Below are 26,305 nucleotides of genomic sequence, written 5' to 3' on the forward strand. Positions count from 1 at the left end.
CAGGGGTAGTAGAAGTTGCTAGCATGACCTTAGAGTCTACTAAATTCGGCATGGCAGTGGCTAAAAAAGAGGCCAAGGAGAAAGCTAATCTCCATGCAAAATTAGAGGTAGTCCTAAAGGCTTATAATCAAGCAAAGCTTGAGCTAGCTTCTAAAGATGGCACTATTGCAGAGTTGAAGAGTAAATTGGAAGGACAACATCAAAGGGGTGAGTCTTCCAAACTGATGAATGCTTATTCTCCTAATAATCCCCCTCCTTCCAGCCCAATTATTGAATTCCCTCCTTCTCCCATGACTCCTAGTTTCCAATCAGCTGAGAACATTCAGGATGAGATTGAGAGATTAAGGCAAGCTCAAACAATTTTTGCAAATAATTATGAGGAAAAGATCAGGGGTATTGTTTTGAAGTTTGCCGATATTATTGGGCCAGCAATTGTGCATATACATATGGGAAGGGTAATGAGTCTTTTAGATTCTTTCAAAGAAGAAAAGGCTACTTTGGAGCCAATTTTTGATAAATGGACTGCCAAAGAGGTGGATTTGAAGACTATATATTCTTTGTCCCAGGGAGAAGAAGGTGCTCATGTCATAATCAGACCTACTTGTGAATTAGCAAATGAGTTGTCCAGGTTTGCGGTAGAAGGAGTTAACATTGAAAGGAGGGCAAACTTGTACTAAAAGGAGTATGCAAGTGAAAAAATTGAATTGTTTCCTATAGGGTTTTTGAGTGCCAACAAGATAAAAGATAAAGAAGTATGGATTGAGGAGCTGGGTCATAAATTATGTCAGAGAATTAATAACATTATAAACATGGATGATACTTATTTATTTATTCAAACTATTGAGGAAAATGAGAAAATAAAATCACATTTCGGCTTTTTGGAGAAGGAAGTTAAACAGTTGACAAAATCATGGAAGAGTTGGAACAAACTGAAGAAAAAAATCATTAAATTCTCATGGCCTGATGATGATACATTCAAAATATGGGAAACTAAATATATTTTGAAAGAAGCAGAGGCAGAGGAAGGTCCCACCGATGCCCTGGCATGTGGCAGTTCACAAGCAACCTGATCTATAGAGGAATAATTTTTCAGAATTAGTTGCGCTCCTATTGCTAGAATATTTTGTAATTGATGTAAGTTTTTGGGGGGAATTATGGTTAGGATAGGAATATTTTCTAGGGAAGGCTAAAGCTTGTTGCATCTTATTTTCTATAAGTGGATACCAGGACTACCTAGAAGTGGATCACAAGAATTTTGTATGAAAGCTCTGGCAAAATATATACAGCCTTTTGTTTTGGCATTTTGTAGGATCATTTTGTGTCTATGTAAAACTTTGATGAGAGAATATTAATATACAATCAAAACATTTATGAGCCCAGATCTATGTTGTCTTTGTGTCTGTATGCTTGTTATCATTTTCATTAAATGATCTAGGATTGTTTAGTTAAATGATTTGCAAGGCAAATTATGAGAATGTCTTAGGTTTTTTCCTCAAGGAGGAAAATTAAGTATACTTAATTCCTTTTCATTGATAATGAGTAAATTTGCATGAATTTGATGACTGGGTCTACCATAGGTTGAGAGTTTATATATGTCAGGCATATATAGATTCAGTAAATCAAGGTGATGATATGTATGTGAATTTCTATTGTCGAATTTTCATTCCATTCTTAATGACTCAAGAGACAATTATAAGATCATCATTGTCAAGGTTTCATTATGTGTTGTATGAGTAATATAAACCCAACTTTACATTCAATACCACATCATGTGATGGCACATCACAACAAATCAAAAAAGATTTATCAAGAGGACATATGGTTTCATCAAACACGAAATTACACACAACGATCTGAAGATAAAAAAATGAAATCTTCTATATTTAACTTCTCCAATAAAAATGTATACAAAAACTGCACTTGCAAAATACTTTTCTAAAACATAATACTTGCAACCCACCCAGTGGCCAAAAATATCTATCTATCTATCTATCTCCCTTTTTGATACAAAAATGACTCATTACATATACATGAGTCGATTTTGGTCATCCAATAATGTGTTACATTTTTTAATATGCTCCAAATACTTGTTGTCCTTATGAGTGCTAGTGTTGAACACGGTATCTCTGACAGTGATCTCCATGGTAACCATCTTCTCCATTTGATCACCTGTTTCCTTCATGTCCAAAATATTTGCCTACGCAACATCAAGGGATGTGTTGAGTACATTTTGGCATTTTGTAATCAAATCCCTCTTTCTTTTAACTTCTTTGCATCATCCACAATATCTTGTATACCATACCTAACAATATCCTTGTAGTCAGTAAATTCTTGGTCAATATCTACGCCAAATGCCTTGTGTTTGTTCAACCTTCTCTAGATCTTCTCAACTATTTTCTCATCGGCATTCTTGTCCTTGAATAATGCCTTCAGCCCCATCAAGATCCTTTTATGAGAAATCATATTGTCCAAGGTCTTCTAACAATTCACCCAAAATTATCCGAGGATTTCCACTAAATGCTCAAACCTATTAGTCAACAGACAACAAGCAACATCTACCCTAGCAATTTGAATTTGCCTCCTTAACTTGATGTTCTCTTTCATCTGCTCCTCATACTTCTTTTTCCACTAAGCATCAGTATCTACTATCTGTGGCACTTCATGTCCATGACCTCTCAACAAATCTTCATATAAACTTTTATATTTTTGACCCTCTTTCACTACCCACTGCATTTGGGCCTTATTCAGTTTTGCAATGTCAATCCCCAAATTTGCGGTGACAATTGGATTAACCTCTCCCACTTTTAGATTCATCATATTCCCAAATGCCTTATCCACATCTATAATTTTGGGTCTCTTATTTGGAGGGTACAGGGCCCAGAGCAACATTTCCTCTTCATTTGGATCATACCTTGATCCAATAAAAATATCATTTACACCCTATATATCTAACTTTACATCCTTTGTATCAGAATGCAACAAGCTATCAAAAATGAAAGAGGTAGTTAAGTCCCAACCTGGGAACAAGATGACACTCACCTCAGTAAGAAGTTGTCTCCCTCTCTGTGGTGTCATTATGGCCACCTCTGCATCAATGTCTTCTTTCAATTTCTCTCTACTTCATTCTGTGGGGTAACATTTGGGATGCTCTCCCTCATTTTTTTCCCTTTGTAGTGATACAAAAATGATTTGAACTCTTTAGAGTGTACAAAAACTTCATATGCAACAAAGGCAACATGCTCTTCCATTCTTACATTTGCATTTGCATTCATTCTCACCATGTCTTGCTCATGGCTCTCTGCACCTCTTCTAAGTCAGGTGCTCAGAGGGTCCATACAGCTATATTCTCATCAGACCCACTCTTAGAATCTCCTTCCTCTCTTAGTTCCTGAAGCCTATGCTTCCGTTCTTCCAATCTTTGGTTCAATTCCTCCAAAACTACAACAGTCTCATTTCATTCCTTATTTCTTAATAGATCTTCAGCCTCCAAGGGGATATGCAAATACTCTACCAGATTTTGGCTCTTCCTATAGATATGGATGTATCCCTCTGGATCATAATTGTTCTGAGCCTGGTGTCCATATAGATGATACTCCTCTACCAGCTTCTTTTCTATCATTTCATAAGCCTTAGTAGAGACAATGGTGAAATCTCTAAAATGTAAAGTGCTAGGCATAAACACCTACTTGTGTGCACCAGCTAAATACTTGGTATTTGTCATGCTAAGCTGCCTAACAATTTCTAAATAGGAAATCCTATCAGGAACTAATGTGCGCAACATATATGGAACACCCTCAAAACCATAAACCCTGAGAAAGGTGAAATTATGGCATACAAACTAGTCACCCCAATTGTGTTTGACTCTGGTGTCTCCAAAAGCATGGGATCTCAAGAATCTCTTTATCTCCAGTGAGATAGACCCATCACACTCCACCCCAGATAATTTGTACAAGGGATTCACAAAGTATTCTTCAAACAACACATAGGTTGATTTGTCGAACCTTGAGTCCCACAGGGATACCCATAATTGGATTAGTTGTTCCTGTCCTTCCTTGTTTTTGGAAGTCACCTTTAATTCTTCTGGCTACAAACCCTGCATCTTCCCATGAAACAAAACCATATGCATTAGCAATTAGTAAAATTTGAAAGTAGGGCTAGGCTTTATTTGCAAATTCAAGAATCCTTCTTGCAACTTCTCTGCCAAGTAAGTTGCATAATCAAATGGACTTGGCTCATGAATTTGAATGTCTGCAGCCAACACCAATGGGCCTATCCTTGTAACATTAGGAACTTCTTCCCTGTAGATCTAGCCGCATGCCCAGTATATGTACTGCAAGTATTGTCTGAACAGAGTGATTTCAAAGGGAGGATCATCCTGCTCTGTAAGTCATCCCTTCTCCTTCTTGTGAATCGCTAACTTCCACACTATATGAGCAGTGTCCATTTGGGTATACTCTCCTTCTAGGTTTGTAAAAGATAGTGGCATGTAGGGCTCATAACTCATACCAAAGACCTCTTGAATGGTCCCAGCACATATCCAGATGAACGGATCCCCATTAGGCAATTGGATGCATCTTTTTTCTTAATTGTATTTCATGGTAAGCAATTCCAATAATCTGAGATTCAGAAAAACATTTGGGACCACCAATCTGTCCAAATTTGTCATCCAAGGGTTCGAAAATGGCATATCCTTGTTCCGCCTAAAATAGTGATACAAAAACAATTCATGGCCCCTTATGGTTGTCCAGATATCTCCAACCTCTTTGTACTTATCTTCCAATTGATCCTTGGGCAGGAAATAGGTTTTAGATCTCCTTGACTTAGCACCTGACGACTCCATTTGGTCAATCATGTCTTGGTTCAATTTTCGCTTCTGCACACCCTCCACAGACTTTGCCTTTTTAGCTTTAGTGGACTGTGTATCTAAAATCTCTATGATCTTTCTCTTCCCTTTTGAACTAGAAGCCTCCATGATTAAGTGCTTGAATTCTCAAATTACCCGCGCTTCCTGTCTGCAACTTCAATGTTGATGGTTGAAGAAACTATGAATAATTCTGTCATGAGAACTCTTTCTTTATGTTGTATATGCAATGAATAGAGGGAGTCTTTAATGATCAAAACTCATCAATTTTGCTTCATGTGGATCAAATCCACCCGATTGCTAGCATTTAATAGTGGCCATCATATCAGATATTCCAGTAGCTATTTTGCATAACCCTACCTGATATTTCAATTACTTCGCGCCACCCAAATTTTATGTTCCTTCAATTACCTTTTTGTCTCCCCTATCGGCATAGGTAATTCCAACTAGTCTTTTTGCACCTTATTCTCCTTATCGGGCTGCTTTGGTCTATCGGTGTATTATTTCCCAATGTAGTCACTTCGCTTGTGACGAGCTCATCTTTGTTATCAGGTGTTGGGATATCTCAATATGCATCTCCTCGATAATGTATGTTATCCCGATGAGTCTTCTTCCTTTCTTGACTGGAACTTATCGGAGAAAGTCTTTTTGATAGAGTCACCTTCTTTATTTGGTGCATCGGGTATTGGGGTAACATAAATTAGGACCTCCCAACAACCTGATGTCCTCGCTATGCATACATCACCTTGTTAGATATTGGTAATAGTTCCACTGATAACCCCATCGGGTATCGGGATAATATTTTTTCCTTGTTTCCGATAATGTATCTTATCCTGATGACACCATCTTCTTGTCACACTAACATATCGGGAATTCATCGACTATTGATGTAACAACGAACAAGTCCACCTTCAGGCCTCATCCCTTCTTTCATCCCTTCTTTGTCATCAAGTCCAGCTGGATATTCATCGAGCAGTTTTCCACTGTAGTATAGCAACAGCTGTTGGATCTGCATCTAACTTGCACGCCCTTTATCTCTTTGTACATCTATGCCACATGTCATCTTTTGATTCACTCGCAGATCCACCTGGACTATCATCTCAAGCTTCCACTCTACCGCCACCTCATCAGTCACCAAGCCATGATGGTTAACCAATGAGTATCTTCATCATGTGGCATAGCAACAATCATCCGATCATCCCTGACTTGCTCACTTGTTAACTTGCCTAAGCTGCTCTTTTTCCAGGCCCCACCTTTGTCGCCAAGTTGCGGTGAATAACGTTCATGCATCTCCATCATGTGGTATAGCAACAACCATTGGGTCTGGATCTAACCTACATGCCTTTTATCCTTTCATCCATCTGATACTCGATGCTACCTTGATGACTGAAGACAACTTTGTTAGGTCATCAATGAACCTTTCGTATAGCGTGTTAGTGACAGGTTAGTCAATCGCAACCGTTAATTGCAAAATTGATAGTGTAAAACATGCAACAAACACACATGTTAGTCAAGACTCATCGGGTATCGGTATAGAAGACCAAGACTGCTCCTGATAGCCGATACCTACTTCGATATGTCTAGGTCATTGCCAAAGTTTGTGCCGATAGATCTCACAAATTTTCTTCACATTGTTTCATCGGTCAGAGTTAACCTGATCAATATGAACAAAGGTCAAGTGAATTAGAGGCATATTTCCAACACATACCACTGACATCTTTGAACATGTTCACGACCCTACTCTATGTTGATCCTCCAAAAGTACTTCTGCAATGAAACTAATTATCAAGATGAGGATTGCCAGAATGTCATAGTACTCAGCATTCCCTTCAATATGCCCAAGTGATTCTTTTTCATGAAGATACTGCATCATATCACCTGTACATACAATCCAGCAGTAAATGCTCTTATGATGAAACTAAAAGTTTCGTTATATAGCACAAAACTATTTAGTAAAAATATGTGCTAGTAGGATGAAGGTCTAATAGTAATGTATCTTTGTGAAGTAATTTGTGCCGAGTGACCAATATCATGGCAAACACATTTGACATCAACCACTATCTCAAAACACTATCCCATTGAAGATATCATCACTGTGGTTGTTTACTATTGACGATATCTCTTTCTTTGTCCAATATGTGCAGGACCAGAATGGGAAAACACCGGAAATGGCAGGACATTATGGTATTGGAAGTTCAAGATGTTGGTGAAGGTTTGTGTCATTTTTGTTCAAGGGATATTCAATGGACACCAATTTGTGTAGAAAATGATTCAACGATAGACCTGTGTGCAACAATTCCACTGGGTAGATTGGACACATTCATCAAAGGGGAATCGTTGCACAAAGGTGTTGAAACCCAATTCCTCCAAAAGTGGCACACTGAGCACGATAGTGTTGTGCACAACACGCATACAACAAAGATTTACAATCGATTTGTAGACACATTCTTTCTTATTCTTTTTCTATGTTTAATGACATTATAACAGTGGTTGATAATAGGAGAGTTGTTTTTGAAGGTATTGGTGTTCATATGGACCAAAAGACAATAGGAAAAAGTCACCGAATAAGAAGCGTGCCTGGCCATATCAGAAAAAAAGAGGTTGTACATGCCACTTCATTGTTAAGGTGTTATATGGTAGGCCAGATGTGGCCATCTTGATATTGAAACAATCGTTGCATGTAGACAAGAATGGTGAAGCTTGTAATGGCATGAATGATACCAGCAATGAGCCGTGCTCTCATTTTGCACCAAACCTTTATGATGAATGCAAGGCATATATAAAGAGGTTGTTGCTGATGGATGTGAGCATTGATGCTATTATGGACAGACATCTTGATGATCCCATTTTTCATGACATGTTGAAGAAGAGAGATTCATTCGTCACACGCAAGGATGTTATGAACATGGCGATGAGGGTTTGTTCTATTTGGTCATGAAAGCATGTGCACAATGCCACTAGCATCTTAGAATGGAAAAAATAAGATGAGGCAAAAAAAAAAAAATCTAGAAGCCACAAGGTACCAATAGACCTTTCATTATGGGAATACAAATAGCTTGGATGCTTGACATGATGGTTTGATTCTTGCATGACTCAATCATCTCAATGGATTCAACATTCACAACAAACAAATACAGGGCAAGTATCTTCAAAATTAACCTGTTTTCATGCAATCCATTTGATTTGTGGATGGTCATGATCTTTCTGTTTGTAGTTTAAAATAGTATCAATTGTATTTGTGTCTCATCTTCAATGAGCAACAATTGGGGGTGCTTGTTGCGTGGGTTGTGACATCGAGGAACAAGATCAAGGATATATAGGTATGGTTGATGGAGTTGTGGAGATGAGGAAATGAAAAAAGGCCTGATTAGAGGATCAATGCATTTATCACGGATGATGCGAGTGCAGAGATTCAAGCGATAGAGTAAGTGCAAGAGAGAAATGTTTGTCTACATGAAATCAAACATTATGATATGTTGGTCTACGTTTTATTTCAAATGAGCAGGCTCCTGGCTCAATTAAATGTTTTGTTGATAATATGAGTGTTTTTGAATGTCATGTCATACTTTTTATTTGCCACGTGCATCAAGCATGGTTGAAGAATGTGTACAAGTATCCAACGAAGGAAAGAGCAATGGAAATTTTTCACAATCTAGGGGCAATAATGATGGCAATGCATAAAAGTGAAGAGAGAATTGTGGAGGAGCTGCACAATTTCTTTGCGAAATTTACTGATCAACCACATTTTCTAGAGTAATTCTATAGCACATGGTGTCAAGGAGAAGGCTGTATCGGTGAGTTGGACATTACATTCGACTGGTGGCTTTATGACTTGTTACCTGTTTTGGTTGTGGTTCAGTAGTTGACATCGTACTCCTATTTTTAATATTTTTTTTTCAATTTTTTTTTGGCCAGCTATGTGGGCGAAAAACTTCAGGAATTCCGCTCATGCTAACCAGGACACAAATAATGCCATCGAATCATACCATGGAAAATTGAAGTCACTGCACCTAAGAGATGATAAAAAGACATGCTCGAGGAGGATGGACAATTTGTATTTTATACTTGTGTATAAAGTGGAACCATTCTACCAACATAAGCGAGAATTGCAGCATTTTGGATTTATCAAAAACTACAGGTTGACACATTTGCAAACTAGTATGGAGAGGTCAAAGGCAATTCCTGATGCCGATTGTGTTCTAGATGACACTACTCCTGGTTGGTACTAGGTGAAAAGTCAGTCCTCATGCAATTGGTATGTGGTTAGGAAATTTGGGGATCACTTCTACATCTATGAATGTCCGTGGAGTTTGCGAGGAAACATGTGCAAGCATGCATTGAAGGTTGTTGCAATGATGAACAATTTATTCCATGATTCACGTGTTCGGGTAAGTGGATGTTCACAAATGTTGATCTTTGATAACTTAAAAGATCTATACTTCACTCTAAGATCTTGTTTCATACAAATCCTATTCCTATGTCCACTCTAACATCTACTAATACTAATGAAAACCCAACACCTGAACCTCTCGTCGATAGCATTTCTAATGCACATACAAATTTAGAGGATGTGGACACCGTAATGTGGAACGAAGCAAATAGAAAGTTAAACATGTTATCGCAAACAATGCTAGGTTTAGGCGATAAACTAATGGCATTTGTACGCTATCTAGATAGGTTCATGGCTAATCTTCAGAATGCCCGTGCCATGTCATTTGATTTTAGTCCCTCTAGCGATCCAGCCAATACAACCACTGAACATATGCGGCCTTGGTTCAGTGCAAGTTGGGTCCATTATCACAATTGGCGGCAACATAGGCAGAGTACTACGAGTGAGATCTGCCATGCTGTTCAGTAGCTTGTCACCTTTGAGTTCCCCTTTGAGACTTCTAGGACGAGAATGGGAAAGCGGCAATTGGACCTGTAAGGCGGAAAATCATGAGCGAACCCTAAGTGTTCTCCCCACCACTCCAAGGAGAGAGAAAGGGGGTCACTAGGGTTGACGGTTTTCACTTAGGGGAGACTTTACATTCAAAAGAGGGGTTGAAACCCACAAGATCCAATCCCACACAATACAGAATTGGATTCTAAATGAGTTTCAAGGGTTGTGACAGCAAGGCTACCCTCTTTTGTAAAGAATGTAGATAGAAGGATTAAGCTAGGAATGCATGTAAAGTAAGAAAGATTCGCTTATAAACAGAGATAGGAATATAGGATGAAGCTGCAGACCTGGAATTAGCAATAAAATGTCGAGATGACATTGTCCTGCAAATTTGAGCAAAATTTGATGGGACGATGGCACCCGGCGTGCACACGGTCCTCCGAAAAATCTGCGAAACGAAGGGGGATCTGTTCGTCTCTGCACAAGGATTCCAGATCTTCAATTACAGTCGCGTACCTGCAACCTACACATAGAAAAGAGAGCATGATTGGGGGGTTAGGGATTAGGGGTTTGCCTTTAGGTCAAACCTCAGTTTTGGAATTAACCAAGAAATGAGAAATGCTTTAAATGTAAGTGATTGTAATGTAATAAAGTACCAATACCTTGTTGTAAGAATGTTTGTATTCCTACATGCGAAGGTGTAAATGTTGTTGTATGTTGTATGTTGTAAGTGATCTCCTCTTCAATGGTTGAATCCTTGTCTTGAATGCAACACTTAGCCTTGAATGGAGACTTAGAATGATCAATTGCTTGAAGGAATGCTTGAATGCTTGAATGTTTTAATGTTTGAATATCGTTTCCGCCTTTTTCCATCTACCAAAATGGGAGAAGAAATGTAGTTTATATATTTGTCAATTAGGGTTAAAAGACTGATTTTTCCGACCTTAGGCCGACCTGGGAAGATTATTTTCCAATTTGCAAACATAAAGACCCGAGACCCAAAAGAGACCAGGCCCAAAAATAGGGCCAGGGACCAGGGCGCTGGGCACCATGGTTCTGGGGGACCAGGGCACTGGGCGCCCTAGTCCTGAAGGACCAGGACACTGGGCACCATGGTCCCACCTCCAGGGACAGCAGGGTGCAAGGAGGATCAGGCCAGGGTGCTGAAAAATGCAGTTTTTGATGTCATGGACAAGTTTCAGGGTCTCCATTCAGGTTCAGTGTTGCGTTGTCATCGTGAAGACCCAAATGTAGTCGAAATTGCAAGTGTCACAATTTTAGGATGCTACATTTAGCCCCCACTTTAGCGGGAGTATAAGCGTACGCTCATACTTCTGGTAAAGTACAAGGAAACAACATTGAAAGACTTTCACCACGTCAAGGAGGCAAGATACACCAAGCCCCCAGTGGACTAAGGATCTTATGACTTCGATTGACAAAGTAAAAGGGAAGATCATGAGGGGAGAACCATGACTGTCAGTAGTAAGGTTCCCTCACTATGAGTCATGTAAGAAAAATACCAACAATTTTCAAGGCAAAGCTAAGTTCACCAAGAAATTTTCAAGTATCCTGAAGGGATAGACCGGGTGTATGCCCCCCTACGTTAAAGCGATCGCACACACCTCAACGGGGGTGATTGCTTTAAGGTAGTGATACACATAGGAAATGAGAAGGAAAAGGAGCACGTTATCACAAAGATTTGGCCCCCAAGTGTGAGATAAACCCAAGGATAATAGACACAAAACACAAAGCACGAGGTGACTTCGCTTTCCTCGGGGTCAGTATGTTGTATGATAATTCATGTATATCATATGTATGTATGCATAATTGTTCTTCATTCCCCAATCAAGGAAGGTCACCTAGAAGAAGGGAACACATGTGTCTTTTGAGTCAACATGAGAGAGACCAAAAGAGATCTCAATGCCTTGCACCGTCCTTAAGTAGACAACACTAAGGACAACAAATAGATGAATGAGAATAACACATAGAAGAAGTAACAAAAGAGAGGAGGAGAGAGTCTTCTATCTTGCTGATCAATGTTTCAGGAAGGCAGGAAACATGCTAGAGGAGGAACATCCAACACAGTAGATGGAGCTATCACAAGATCCAAACAAGGGCTATGTTCATGTTCCAAGCCACGTTGTTCTTGTCTAGGAGCTAGGATAAGTGCTTTAGAAAATTCGTTAGATAAATGGTTATCAACATCAACATATTCATATTCACTATCAGAAGCAAGAGAAGTAACATTTTCATCATGAATAACATTTTCATCTATATCATCATCAAGATTTATAAAAATAGGATCTTTAACTCGCACAGGGTCAAGACCATCATGCATCTTATGTTTAGGAGATTTTGGAGAAAATGGAATAATGCTTGTTGAAGGTGTTTTTGGAGATTGCAAAGTTTGAGAAGCAGCTATTTGAGCCCTAAGACGACGCTTTCATCGGCGTTCACGCGCAGAATGATTTCGTCTAGTCTTAGTAGGAAGTGGAGAAGATTGAGGAGGAGGAATGTTCTCATCCTTATCACTTGGGTGTTTAGGTTGTGTTCTCTTAGGCTGGGTAATAGGAGAAGAGGAAGGTCTCTTCTCTCCATAAGAGGAAGGAGGAGGAACTGCTCCATATAAAGGAGGAATATTTGGTTTAGGAAGGAGACCAAGTCCATCATGACGAGGAGGTATAGGTCTACTTTTAGAAAGTTTATTAGACATAGACATAGTCACATCCATAGGAATGGGTTGGGAATCTTCTTGAGGAAAGACATTAGTTTTATCTTTCAAAGGAAGAACTTCCTTCTCAACAACGATAGGAATATCAAGTTTGGGTGTTCTAGGTTCATTTAGAGATAGGATCATATCTATTTTCCACTTTTGATAAGATTTGAAAAGATGATCACTTCGCGGAGGAAGAGATTGGAATTGTTTAGGCCAAAAATAATCAATAGGAATGCTAGAAGTTCTTTCAATTGGTTTAAAGAGACTATGATTGATAGTAACAACTTCACCATTATGGGGAAATTTCAAACACTTGTGAATAGGAGAAGCAATAGCTTTCATGGAAGATAGCCAAGGATAGCCTAGCTTCACACGAAATTGTTCGGATGAAGGAATAATAGCAAAGTTCACATCAAGGGATTTATTATGGACCTCAATAGGTAATGTAATAGAACCAATTGCAGGAGAAGAAAATGCATCAAATAATTTCACAACCACATCTATTTTGTCATAGATCACTTGATTCAATTGTAAAGTAAAGAGAAATTCTTCAATAATAACATTAACCATGCAAGAAGAATCAATAAGCACTCCATGGCAAGGTGTATTCTTGACTTTTGCAACTATGTATAAAGGACCATCAGGTGCCCTAATAGTTTCACTAGAATCAAATGTGATGGAAGGTTCTTTAGGGTTTTCTTGCTGCTCTACAAAGTTAATCACATTCGGAGTCATAGACACAAGACCATCAGATGAGAAAGAGGAATCATTAGTCTCAATCACATTAGAGGTATGAGAAGGTAATGGATCAATAACAATCTTAAGATTTTGGTTAGGAGGAGCTACAGATGTGTTGCCTTTATCATTCACTCCTGAAATAGAAATAGTATTATTATCAATCAAATCTTGAATTTTACCCTTTAAAGAAAAACATTTTTCAGTATCATGCCCAGGTTGACGATGAAATTGACAAAAAGATTTGTTATCAAAATAGGGTGAATTAATATTTACAAGATCAATTTTCTTTACAGGAGGGAGAGTAAGCACATTTTGTTCCAATAACTTATTCATAATACTATGCAATGATTCATTCAAAGGAGTAAACTTTCTTTCTTTCTTGAAAAACTTAGAAATAGGAGGCACACCTGATGCTACATTCACATTGTTGTTGATGATGTTTTCATTGAATTTAATGGACTCTCTGTTCGGTTTAAACTTCCCAAATGGTTGTTGACTACTATCACCCTTATCACTCGGAGCCATAGGATTTGCTTGTTCCATTTGACTCACAGTCAGTTGATAATTGTGAAGAGTTGCACACAACTGTTGGAAAGAAGTAAACTCAGAAAATAGAAGTTTGTCTCGAATATCTTTTTGTAAATTAGAAATAAAGATTCTTTGAATATCATTGTCAGGCACTGGAAAAGAAATTTGAGCATACAAATGCTTATATCTACCAATGAAATCAGTCACTTTTTCTTTAACACCTTGTTTACAATGCATTAAATCAATCAAAGTAACTTTAGGACTTATATTGTTTTGAAATTGTTGAATAAAAGCATTTGCAAGTTGTTCGAAAGAAGTAATAGAATAAGAAGGCAACGAGAAATACCATTGTAGGGCTTTATCTCTTAATGTTCTAGTAAATAGTTTTGCAAGCAACCTTTGGTCTTAAGCAAAATCGGTACATATTGTTTGAAAAGTCTTAACATGTGTTAGAGGATCACCTTTACCATTATAAAACTCCAAATGTGGGATTTCAACATGTTTAGGAGGGATAGCTCGAACAATGTCAAGAGAAAGTGGGCTCGCAACATCAAATGTGGGCACACTAAACTTAGATTGATTCATAGAGGCAATTTGTTGCTTTAAAGAAGAGATAGTTTGTGCAAGATTGTTAATGGTCGCTTCAGTCGAAGAATTCATATTAGACGTGTTAGATTGAGATGGAGGTATTATGTTATTGAAAGAAGGTATTGATTGAGAGTAAGGTGGTGGGACACTATGATAGTTAGTCATAGGAGATGATTGGAAAGGAGGAACACTACAAGGAAGAATGGAATGGTTAAATGAATTGCCCCCTTGCGTCATGTTCATTTGTGGAGATGTAATAGGAACACTCATTGAAAGAATGAATGAAGAAGTCGGATTGAATGAAGGTAGAGGGTTAATTGAAGAAGAAGGATTGCCCCCATGACTGGTGATCATAGGCGGAATGTCTTGTATAGAAGTAGCCATTATGTTTGATGTAAAGGTAGGCATACTAACAATAGTAGTTGTCAACGGAATAGAATGATTGACTTGAGTAGGAGGTTGTGTATAACCTAAAGTTTCAGCACAACTCTTCATAGGCATCACATTTTAATCCACAATGTGTGCAATACCACGCAAAATATCAATTCCATTCTTATCACTTTGAACCATATGTTTTAGACCCTCAATTAATGAAAGAGCTTGACTATCGGGATACTCTTGAGACATCCATTGCTGAAAATCATCAAATTGGTTATCCAATTTTGAAAGTTGTTCTACAAAAACCTCATGGAGAGCTTCTTCATCATTAGGAGAATTAGAGGAATTACCTGTGTCCTCGTTAAAAAGGCTATTCAAATTAGGTTCCATCTGCTCGGTAATTAAACCTTGGAAAGACTTAATTCTAAGGCTTCGTCTAACGGGAATAGTGTAAGTAGGGCTTATTGTTGTAAAACTCATGCACTAGAGAGGGAGAGAAGATTTTGAATTTAGAGGTAGCAAATTTCAATAAAATCAGCCAATCTCCTAGATTTAAGCTGTTAAATGCAATTACGACAATCTCCCGAAATTTCAGAAAAAATGTCAGGGACCGTGGTGCTCGGGGTGCACACGGTCCTCGCAACTTTTTTTGAAATTTTCAAGGATGAAAGTTATGATGATTTTAAAGCTAATCTGAAAAAATTGAGTGATTTTACGATCTGTAGATAGGCCAAATTAAAGTTGCAATCTCAAAATTGAACCCTACCCAGATTGTTGAAAAATGCAAAATTTGAATTTTGAAAAAGAGAGGGAAGCTGAAATTTTGGATTTTATGATTTTAGAGGGAATACCAAAAGCAATGCAAGCTTTGAAATTTAAAAGTTGACTCAATTTCATGCAAAATTCAATTTTGAAAGTGGAAATCAAGATTGTTGTAATTAAACACTTAATTTCAAAAGTCACAAATTGCAAGAATTTGAATAAAGCACTGAAATTTCGAATGAATGCCAACACACTTTTTAGATTTAGGATAGTAAGAAACACAATTTTGACACAAAATTTCAATTTCAACAATTTTTGAATGATTAGAAGCCTTAATCCAAGCAATCACTAGACCAACTTTGACTTTAATTTTGAAAGTGTTAGAATTGATAAAATCAGCCAAAATTCTGAATTTTAGCAGAAAAATACAGTAAGATCTAACTCCCGAAATTTCGAAAAAATGTCGGGGACGATGGCGCTCGAGGTGCACACGGTCCTTGCAACTTTTTTCCAAATTTTCAGGGATGAAAGATATTATGATTTTGTTGCGGAATCCAAAGTTACAGCTGATTTGGAGATGTTTTGATCAGTGAAATTGTCGGTCAAAGGCTGAATCAAGAGGGTTTTAAAAAAAAATTAGGGTTTTGAAACTTAACCACTTAATTTTCAGAATTAAAACACAAATATGAATTGATAGTTTGCAATAGAAGGGTAGATCTGAAACAAGCATTAATAATTAAACACTTCACAAGCTCAATTACTAAAAAGAAAATTTAGGGTTTTTATGCAATTAACCTCTAAAATTTGCAAAAGATCAAACATGGAAATGTAATCAAGGAATCCAATTTTTAGATCTAATCATGAATAATCAGAAAGGATGTTCATGTCGGGTTCACCAAAATGTAAGGCAGAAAATCGCGAGCGAACCTTAAGTGTTCCCCCCACCACTCCAAGGAGAGAGAAAGGGGGTCACTAGGGTTGACGGTTTTCACTTAGGGGAGACTTTACATTCAAAAGAGGGGTTGAAACCCACAAGATCCAATCCCACACAATGCAAGATTGGATTCTAAATGAGTTTCAAGGGTTGTGATAGCAAGGCTACCCTCTTTCGTAAAGAATGTAGATAGAAGGATTAAGCTAGGAATGCATGTAAAGTAAGAAAGATTCGCTTATAAACAGAGATATGAATATAGGATGAAGCTGCGGACCTGGAATTAGTAGTAAAATGTCGAGACGGTGCTGTCTTACAAATTTGAGCGAAATTTGACGGGACGATGGCGCCCAGCGTGCACACGGTCCTCCGAAAAATCTGCGAAATGAAGGGGGATCTGTTTGCTTCTGCACAAAGATTCCAGATCTTCAATTACAGCCGCGTACCTGCAACCTACACACAGAAAAGAGAGGACGATTGGGGGGTTAGGGATTAGGGGTTTGCCTTTAGGTCAAACCCCGATTTTGGAATTAACCAAGAAATGAGAAATGTTGTAAATGTAAATGATTGTAATGTAATAAAGTACCAATACCTTGTTGTAAGAATGTTTGTATTCCTACATGCGAAGGTGTAAATGTTGTTGTATGTTGTATGTTGTAAGTGATCTCCTCTTCAATGGTTGAATCCTTGTCTTGAATGCAACACTTAGCCTTGAATGGAGACTTAGAATGATCAATTGCTTGAAGGAATGCTTGAATGCTTGAATGCTTGAATGTTTGAATATCGTTTCCACCTTTCTTCCATCTACCAAAATGGGAGAGGAAATGTAGTTTATATATTTGTCAATTAGGGTTAAAAGACTGATTTTTCTGACCTTAGGTCGACCTGGGAAGATTATTTTCCAATTTGCAAACATAAAGACCCGAGACCCAAAAGAGACCGGGCCCAAAAATAGGGCCAGGGACCAGGGCACTGGGTGCCATGGTCCTGGGGGACCAGGGCACTGGACGCCATGGTCCCACCTTCAGGGACAGCAGGGTGCAAGGAGGATCAGGCCAGGGTGCTGAAAAATGCAGTTTTTGATGTCATGGACAAGTTTCGGGGTCTCCATTCAGGTTCAGTGTTGCGTCGCCATCGTGAAGACCCAAATGCAGTCAAAATTGCAAGTGTCACAATTTTAGGACGCTACAGGACCAAGCACCAGAACCGCATGTCCTTGCCACTGCATCGGTTGTGTTTGATACAGGTTGGTACTCTAGTGTCACCTATAAGTGGTTTCTAAACATGTCAATGTTACACATGTTTATTTAGTCGTCATGTCTTGTAGTCGGTGAAAGTGATCCACACTTATGTGTGACAGTGTTTGGCACCCCCTCAACACCTGGCCATAGGAGTCGTCATCGATGATTGGCTTTTGATGGTCTTTTACGTGGATAGGGTTCATAGAATGATACTCCCTGATACAAATTTTGGTATTACTTGTTCAGATTAAGCTTTCTATTTGTAACTATGTCATATATGTGCTTGATGTTTCGCCATTCTTCATTCAACCTGTTACATAATATGGAACAACTTTGTTTATTATAGTTGCATTGCAATGTTTACTATTACTGTCCCTAACCATATTTTATAATGTATCTTTGTATGCAGGCCCATTGTTTTTTTTTGTTTTTTTATCACTAAATGGCTTTAACATACACGTCAGGTGACAGGCGCAGGTTTTATGCAACTTAATTTTCAGTATGACACTTTTATGTCTTCAATTTATTGAATGCTCTAGTTAAATAATTAATATTGTTAAGGTATGATTATGTGCTGCATTTTTTTAGTGCTTAACACTCTTATGTCTTACATTTATTGAATGCTATAGTTATATTACTAACACTCTTATCGTATGTATCTGCAGATTGCTACAGAGGTTGGTAGAGAATGACGAGGAGTCTGCCTTATTTCAGTGCCTCTTGAATATCATTGTTTCAGATATTATCCAAACGATAACTCCTAGGCAGGCTGCTAAGTGCACCATTCTAATTGGAAGACATTATACCGAGGACAATATGTACACTGTCCACATAGAAGAGGTGGTGTTGTTCACCTGATTCTCGACTTCAGTGATGGTCACTTTGTATAGGCGACTATGGCGAGTGTATTTCACCCTTGCGTACTAGCCAGTCACTCTCCCTCAGATTCACATAATGTGTGCTAACAGACCCCATTGGAGATGTGGATGGTCCCTGGTGCCATACTCCAATGACAGTATCGAGGATGCCACAACATTCTTTCAATGGAACCTCCTTATTATTGACTACACCTGCATTTTCACAGGTTATGGTAGTCCTCAGCCAGCACAGAGGTTTGTCAGGATACAGAGTAGATTCCCAAAGCAAAGGAGGTCCTATCATTAAAATTGTATAACTACTCCTGTATGACTATGCTCTTTTTATAAAATAGTTCATTTCTATGGTTACATAGCCGATCTTTGTACGTCGTTTGTATTGATTGTTTATGATTTATATGTTTGTGTCGGTTATGTTTACAATTTATATGTTTGTCTCTATACACTTTATATGTCTACAAACCTATATACTTTATATGTTAATTTAAATTAATAAATATAATCCTTTCTCTAAACATCTCATAGGCATTAAGTCTACTCTAAAAGGAATAGCATTGATTTCTGTAATAATGCAATTTTGATATGCAATGAAATTAAGATGTGAGATATGGAATGCAGATAATCTAATAAATATAATCCTTTCTCTAAACATGTCATATCATTAAGTCTACTCTAAAAGGAATAGCATTGATTTCTATAATAATGCAATTTTGATATGCAATGAAATTAAGATGTGAGATATGGAATGCAGATGTGTAAATTATGAACACTTGGATTGAAGACAATTTTCTCTCCTTCATGATGATGCAAGTATGTCAATGTTTTGTTTAAGATAGATCAACAAGATTAATTAAGGAGGTTAGGTTTAGAAATGCATTATTGCTACAATATAAACAATCCATTACATGTCATCAAAGGGAATGGGTGATAGGGAGGTAGTGCAAGTGGAATGCTCAAGTGACTTGTATGTTCACTAAGTATAGGTCCTTACTAATTTCAAGGTATTGTTGCTGTAATCAGAGTGCAAGTTTCATAGACAACCTGAAACTTCCTCTTGATCCACCTCCCTAAGACAAGACTTCATGGTTGCTCAAGGGCTTCAACCCCATAATCACTCTGGCTAGGTAAACTAACTCCTTATTCATCCTCTTGGATTTCATTCCTCTATCCCTAACCTACTCCCTAACTACACAAGGTCTCCTTTTATTGGTTTACACATTCATACCAAGTTTTGCTCCCAATGGTGTCTTTTGTCTTCTACGTTTTGAGATGTAGAAATCCTCCTCAAGTGCTAAAACTAAGTTTTTGGAGTCTACCCCACAAAAGGTGTCAAATTCATGTCAAGACAACTTTTTTCAACTGGCATTGATGACTTTTGTGTTTTACATCCACCATTTGGGTACCCGATTTGATAAAAACTCAATTTTGAGGCCTAAAAAGGCTACAAGCAATTAGCCCTCCTTTTGGGGTTTTGTGCCCACCCTGCTCAAGAGATGGACTTCCAGACTAAAAGAATCACATATTTGGATACCCTTTTGGGGGTTCTTGAAGATCTACCAAGTTTAGGGGTCCCTAAAGCCTTCTTCGTGACTATCCCAAAAATGGGTATAAAAGGAGGGTTTTAGTAGGGCTTGTTGGCAAAAACCAAATTTCAAACTTGAGATCCTCCAAATGACTCAAGGACACCTAATTCTACCTTGTTTTTGACTAACCAGGCCATAAACAAGAAGGTTTAAACGTCACAAAGTGAAGAAAAAGATTTTCATAAAATGCACAAAAGGGAAATGCAACATTTGACAACTTTTCACTTTTTGCCATCTACAAACACAACTTTGCAAGAATTCAAATTACAAACTGAAGCATATGAACATGGCCAACATTAGAGACAAGAAGGAATCCAATTTTCCCTACACAAAAGGCTTTAGGCAATTACAAAATAGCAAATAGTTCACTGTCAAGCTAAATAGGACTGCACTTTTCTCTTTTCACTGTTTTTCCCACTTTGGACCTACACTTTACAATGTTAAAACTCTTATTTGAAGGTTTGTTTGTGATTTCTTAGAAATGATCTACCTTCTTCATGCTTGTAGTCCTTCATACCTACAACTTGGAGAGGATAAATTCATGTACAACTTCAACAAACATATAAAAATCAGTCATACTTGACTGTGATAGCCTACTGAGCATTTTTCATTTTGCCTAAAGAGATCATTGTTTGATCTTGGCATTTACAATACCCATGGGCAGGGCTTACACCTCTCTTTATTCTTGTTTTTAAACAAACAAAGTATTGACAAAGGTTTTCACACACCAATGAATGGTGGAGAGAAAACAAGGAAGGAAAACTACTACCAAATAGTGACTCACTGTTTTGGTTTACAATTCACCAAACTGAAACATATAACCCTCCTTTTCTAGGCTTAGGAAGCCTCTTTACTTGCATTAAACACTTGGACATTCAAACAAGTCTGCTCACCAAAAAAATGCAATTGCTATGGGAGAGCAAAGCATCAAACTTATGCAAGACCCTAGCCAAATGACATACTTGCCTAGGGCTCCATGGCCACAAAACTCCTTGTACCTGCACTCTTGAAACCAAAACACATATTTACATAATTTATAAATTCACCAACTGGTTCTTGAGAAGCCATGAACATTTTAGGACTTCAAGAAACCAAGTTGGTCAAGCATCCTTGCCCAAATTCCTAGATAGGGCAGTGAAACTATCAAATCAAACCAATTTTGCTACAACCTCAAAACCTAACCAAATTTAATGCCACCAAATGGAGAAGTGTAAGAAAAGATAGTAGAAACTGAAAAATGCAAGAACAGTATAGAAAAGTACAGCAGGTGTACAGACTGCTACTCACATCAAGTTAAAAACTAGGGGAAAAAAAAAGGTAAAATGAGTGCAAACTTTCATAATGATTGATAACTCTGATTGAACAACCCTTACAATAGTTCCAACAAGAGAATAAATACCATTCTAGGTTGGTTAACCTCCTGTAGGATACGTACATGTCCGAGCACACTAAATTTGACATTTTTGATGCCTAAAATGATAACTTTTATGCCTAGAAGGTGTAGGGTTGAACTCAAAACCCACAAAACACCTAAAAACACTTCTCACACCTACAAACCAAACACCAAACATGCCTAGACCTTTTCAAAACAAAATCACATTAAAAACTCGCTTGTTACAACACTTTGCCAGGCAACTCCAAAACTAGCAATTTTGAGAAAAAGATGAAAACAGGAAAACAAAACCTCACAATGAGTTCAAAACTCATCCAAACAACTTAAAGAAACACAAAAACAACTTAAAAAACCATTCCCACTCAAAGCTAATGAAAAGCAAACTTACTCTCAAACCTGTGTTGAAAATGAGGCATAGGTGCTCTTGCACCATACTCCCCCAGTGACAAAGAAGTCATGTGACTCCTTTGGGTGGAAAAGAGAGAGGAATACCAGCCTTGGGGAAGTCACTTTCAGGTATCCAAGTGGCTTCAGAGGCTAGGTGATCTTTCCACTTGATCAAATGTTCAAAGTACTCATGCCTTCCAGTCTTCTTGATGATTCTAGAATCAAGTACCTGTTCAAGAATGGGAGAAGAAGAAGAGGGGAGAGGTAGATCAGAAAGGGAATTTGAAATGTCTAAAACTCTTTGATTCTCTGCTGGAGGTTGCCCCTTGAAAGGTACCAAATCTGCAACATTAAAGATAGGAGATAAAGAAACATCAGCAAGTAAATCAATTTTATAAGCATTTGGACCATACTTAGCCAAAATCCTGCAAGGTCATGTCTTCTGCTGTCCCACTAACATGTTGCAAGTTAGTCACATCATGTAACTCAAAAACACCTCTTGGATGCATACCATAAACAACCTGAAATGGACTCTTACCAGTGGATCTATTTAGACTTTCATTGTAAGCAAACTCTACCTATGGGATGAGCTGATCCCAACTTTGTCCATACTCCTTGGTGAGACATCTGAGTAGATTACCCAATGTTCTATTCATCACCTCTATTTGGCCATCTATCTGTGGATGGTAAGCTGAGCCAAAAGATAAGTTAGTACCCGATTTCTTCCACAAAGTCTTCCAAAAATGACCCAAAAAATTAACATCTCTATCTGATACAATGCTAGATGGCAAACCATGTATTCTGACAACTTCTTTAAAGAAAAGGAAAGCAATATGACTAGCATCATTAGTAGTTTTACAAGGTATAAAGTGAGCCATTTTACTAAATCTGTCAACAACCACAAAGATACTATCATGCCCTATTTTTGTCCTTGGTAAACCTATAACAAAATCCATACTGATGCACTCCCATGGCCTAGAAGGAATGGGAAGTGGCTGATATAAACCAGCATTAGTGCTATGACCTTTGGCCTTCTGACATACCATGCACTGTTCAACATACCTCCGAACATCTCTCTCCATCTTAGGCCAGTAATAAAAATGTTGAACCAACTCTAAGGTCTTGTTGAGACCAAAATGGCCACTGAAGTACCCATTGTGTTTCTCTTGAATGAGATTGTCTCTCATGGAACCTTTAGGAACACATAGCTGTCCTCCCCTGCATAACAAACCATTCTGCAATGTATAGTCAGCATACTCACTATGAAAATGATTCTCAAAAGAAGGACAAACTTTATAAGAAGCAGCAAAATCATCATCATTAGGATATAAATCTTGAAAGCAATCAATCCCAATACTCTTTACTTGGATCTCCTGAATAGTTAATAATCTCTTACTCAAAGCATCAGCTACTTTGCTACATTGGCCTTTCTTGTGCTTAAGAGTAAATGTATATGCTTGTAGGTACTCTACCCATTTCACATGTCTATGGTTGAGTTTATCCTGAGAATTCAATAAACTGACTGCATGGTTGTCTGTATACACAACAAATTCCTTAGGAAGCAAGTAATGCCTCCATTTACTGAGTTCTTGCACGAATGCATATAACTCTAAATCATAAGATGAATACTTTTTCTTTGCATCATTCAATTTTTCACTAAAGAAAGCAACTGGTCTGTTATCCTGACTCAAGACTGCACCTACTACAAGATGATTGGCATCACATTCTATTGTAAAGAGCTTATCAAAGCTAGGAAGGATTAACACTGGCTGTGTAGCAACTCTAGTTTTGAGTAACTCAAACCCCTTATTGGCTACTTCTGTCCATTGAAACTTAACCTTATGACCATCCTTTATTGTATCTAACATGGGTGCACAAATCTCACTGAATCCTCTGATAAACTTTCTGTAAAACTGGGGCTAGACCATGAAAACTCCTAACCTCATTGGCTGATTGTGGGGTTGGCCAACTTGTTATGGCTGCAACTTTAGATTGATCCATCTTAAGATCTCCACTGGACACAACAAAACCAAGATAGACTAGCTCTTGCTGCATAAAATCACATTTCTCAAGATTTATGGTTAACTCCTCATCAGATAATCTTTGCAAAACAATAGCTAAGTGTTTCAAATTCTCCTCTTTAGTCTTACTAAAAATGAGAATATCATATAAGTAGACTACCACAAACTGATTGAGAAAATCCTGAAATACTTCATTCATTAACCTCATAAAGGTGCTGGGAGCATTAGAGAGTCTAAAAGGCATAACCAACCATTCATAAAGACCCTCATTTGTTTTAAAAGCAATTTTCCACTCATCACCCTCCTATTTGATGGTAACCACTTTTTAAGTCTATTTTGGAGAAATAACTCGCACCCCCTAAACAATCCATCAGATCTTCTATCCTAGGAATGGGGAATCTGTATCTTATTGTGATCTTGTTGATAGCTCTGGAATCTGTACACAATCTCCATGTGCCCCCTTTCTTAGGTGCTAACACAGTGGGCACTGCACAAGGACTTATACTCTTTTTATTAATCCTTGATCCAATAACTCTTGAATCTATCTAGCTACCTCTTTGTTTTTTTTAGGAGTCATCTTGTATGCTACTTTGTTTGGCAAAGAAGCTCCTAGTATAAAGTCAATTTGATGACTAATGGCTTTGGGAGGAGGTAATGTTGCGGGTTGTCCATCACTGATAATGCTCTTAAAGTTATCAAGAAGTTGTTTCACTTCTTGTGGGATCTCAACTTGTTTTGTTTTCTTATCCTCCTTAGGTTTCACTACAAGTGCATAACCAATCCCATCTCCCTCTTTCATGGTTTGGATGAACTCTTTTTCATTGACTAATAGTACTTTAGGTGCCTGTGGTTTATTGTTCTCTGTCTCTTCACTAAGGGATTGAATTTTGTAGACAATGCCATTCTTTTGAAAGGAATATTTGTTTTTTTCACCATCATGGTGTGCCCTTCTATCAAATTGCCAAGGTCTACCCAATAGTAGATGGCAAGCATCCATGGGAAGGATGTCACATAGTATCCTATCCTTGTATTCACCTATATTGACGTCTACCCATGCTTGTTCATTCACTAGGACATGTTGCCCCTTGTTTAACTAGGTTACCTTGTAGGGTTCACTGTGCTTCATTCTAGGTTGGTTTAATTTGCCAACTGCCTCCTCTGAGATAATATTATCTGTGGAGCCTGAATCAATAATCACCTTACATACCTTGCCCAAGATTTTGCACTTGATCCTGAACAATGCTCTTCTCTGAGACACTTCACACTTATGAGGTTCTTGCATCAATACTCTCCTCATCATTAGACTTTCACCATCTTCAGGTGCTAGGTGCATTGCTGGAATTCTTATACTACTCCCTTCCTCCTGAACATAGTTCACTTTTCTTTCACCTCCATGGGAAGAACTAGGCTTTTCAGGACACCTATATGCAGGATGACCCAATTTCTGATAGTTGTAGCATTTCATTGTGTAGAAATAAGACCCTCTACCTGGGCCACTAGACCTACCCATTCCTGGGTTGCTTGATCCCCTTCCCTTAAAATTAGGTTTTCTCTAAGAATCCTTGCTTTGCTTTATAAGCTTAGATTCCCCCTGCGCTCTTTGGTCTATGTGTCTTCCCCCAAAACTGCCTCGATGGCCTTGACCATCTCTTCCTCTTCCTCTACCTCAGTTATGTTGCTCTTGCTTCTTCCTACTCCTTTCCTCTACCTTGAGTGCAAGTTGATAGCACTTCTGGACTATTGTAGGGCACAACAAACTTAACTCTTCCTATATGTTCCATCTCAAACCATTGAGATACCTAGCAACCTTGACATTCTCATCCTCTTGGATCTTTGACCTAAGGCATAGCTTTTGAAACTCCTCGGTGTAGGTGATGACATCTAATTCTTTTTGCCTAAGGTTTTGCCTTCTCCTATGGAGCTGTATTTCATAGTCCTCTAGAATGTAAGCCTCTCTGATCTTGGACAACATTCCCTTCCAAGTAGCTATGGGCCTTTTTCCCTCTTTTCCACGTTCATCCTAAATGAACTTCCACCATGTTAAGGCAACTCCTCTCAACCTGGACTTAGCCACCTTCACTTTCTGGGCCTCTGTCACACCATCACACTCAAAATGGTTCTCAAGCCCCTCGATCCACTCCATGACCACTTCTGGGTCAATTTTACCACTGAATAGTGGGACTCCTTCTAGTGTTCTCCCGCTCATAGCCTTCAAGGCTTTCAAAAAGGGTTCATTCTCTATCACAGGGTCTGGTATAGGGGTCTCATCCTCTACAGCTAATAGCTTACCCTTACTTTATGTTCCCTCTATCTTATTGTTGGCTTCATCTGCCTTCACTTCTACTTCACCCAACTTCTATTCTAAGAGGTCTATCTTCACTCTAAGTAACCTATTTTCTTCTTCCTGGTCTTCCACTATCT

Source organism: Cryptomeria japonica, chromosome 9 (genome assembly GCF_030272615.1).
Source record: "Cryptomeria japonica chromosome 9, Sugi_1.0, whole genome shotgun sequence".
Lineage (NCBI taxonomy): Eukaryota > Viridiplantae > Streptophyta > Pinopsida > Cupressales > Cupressaceae > Cryptomeria > Cryptomeria japonica.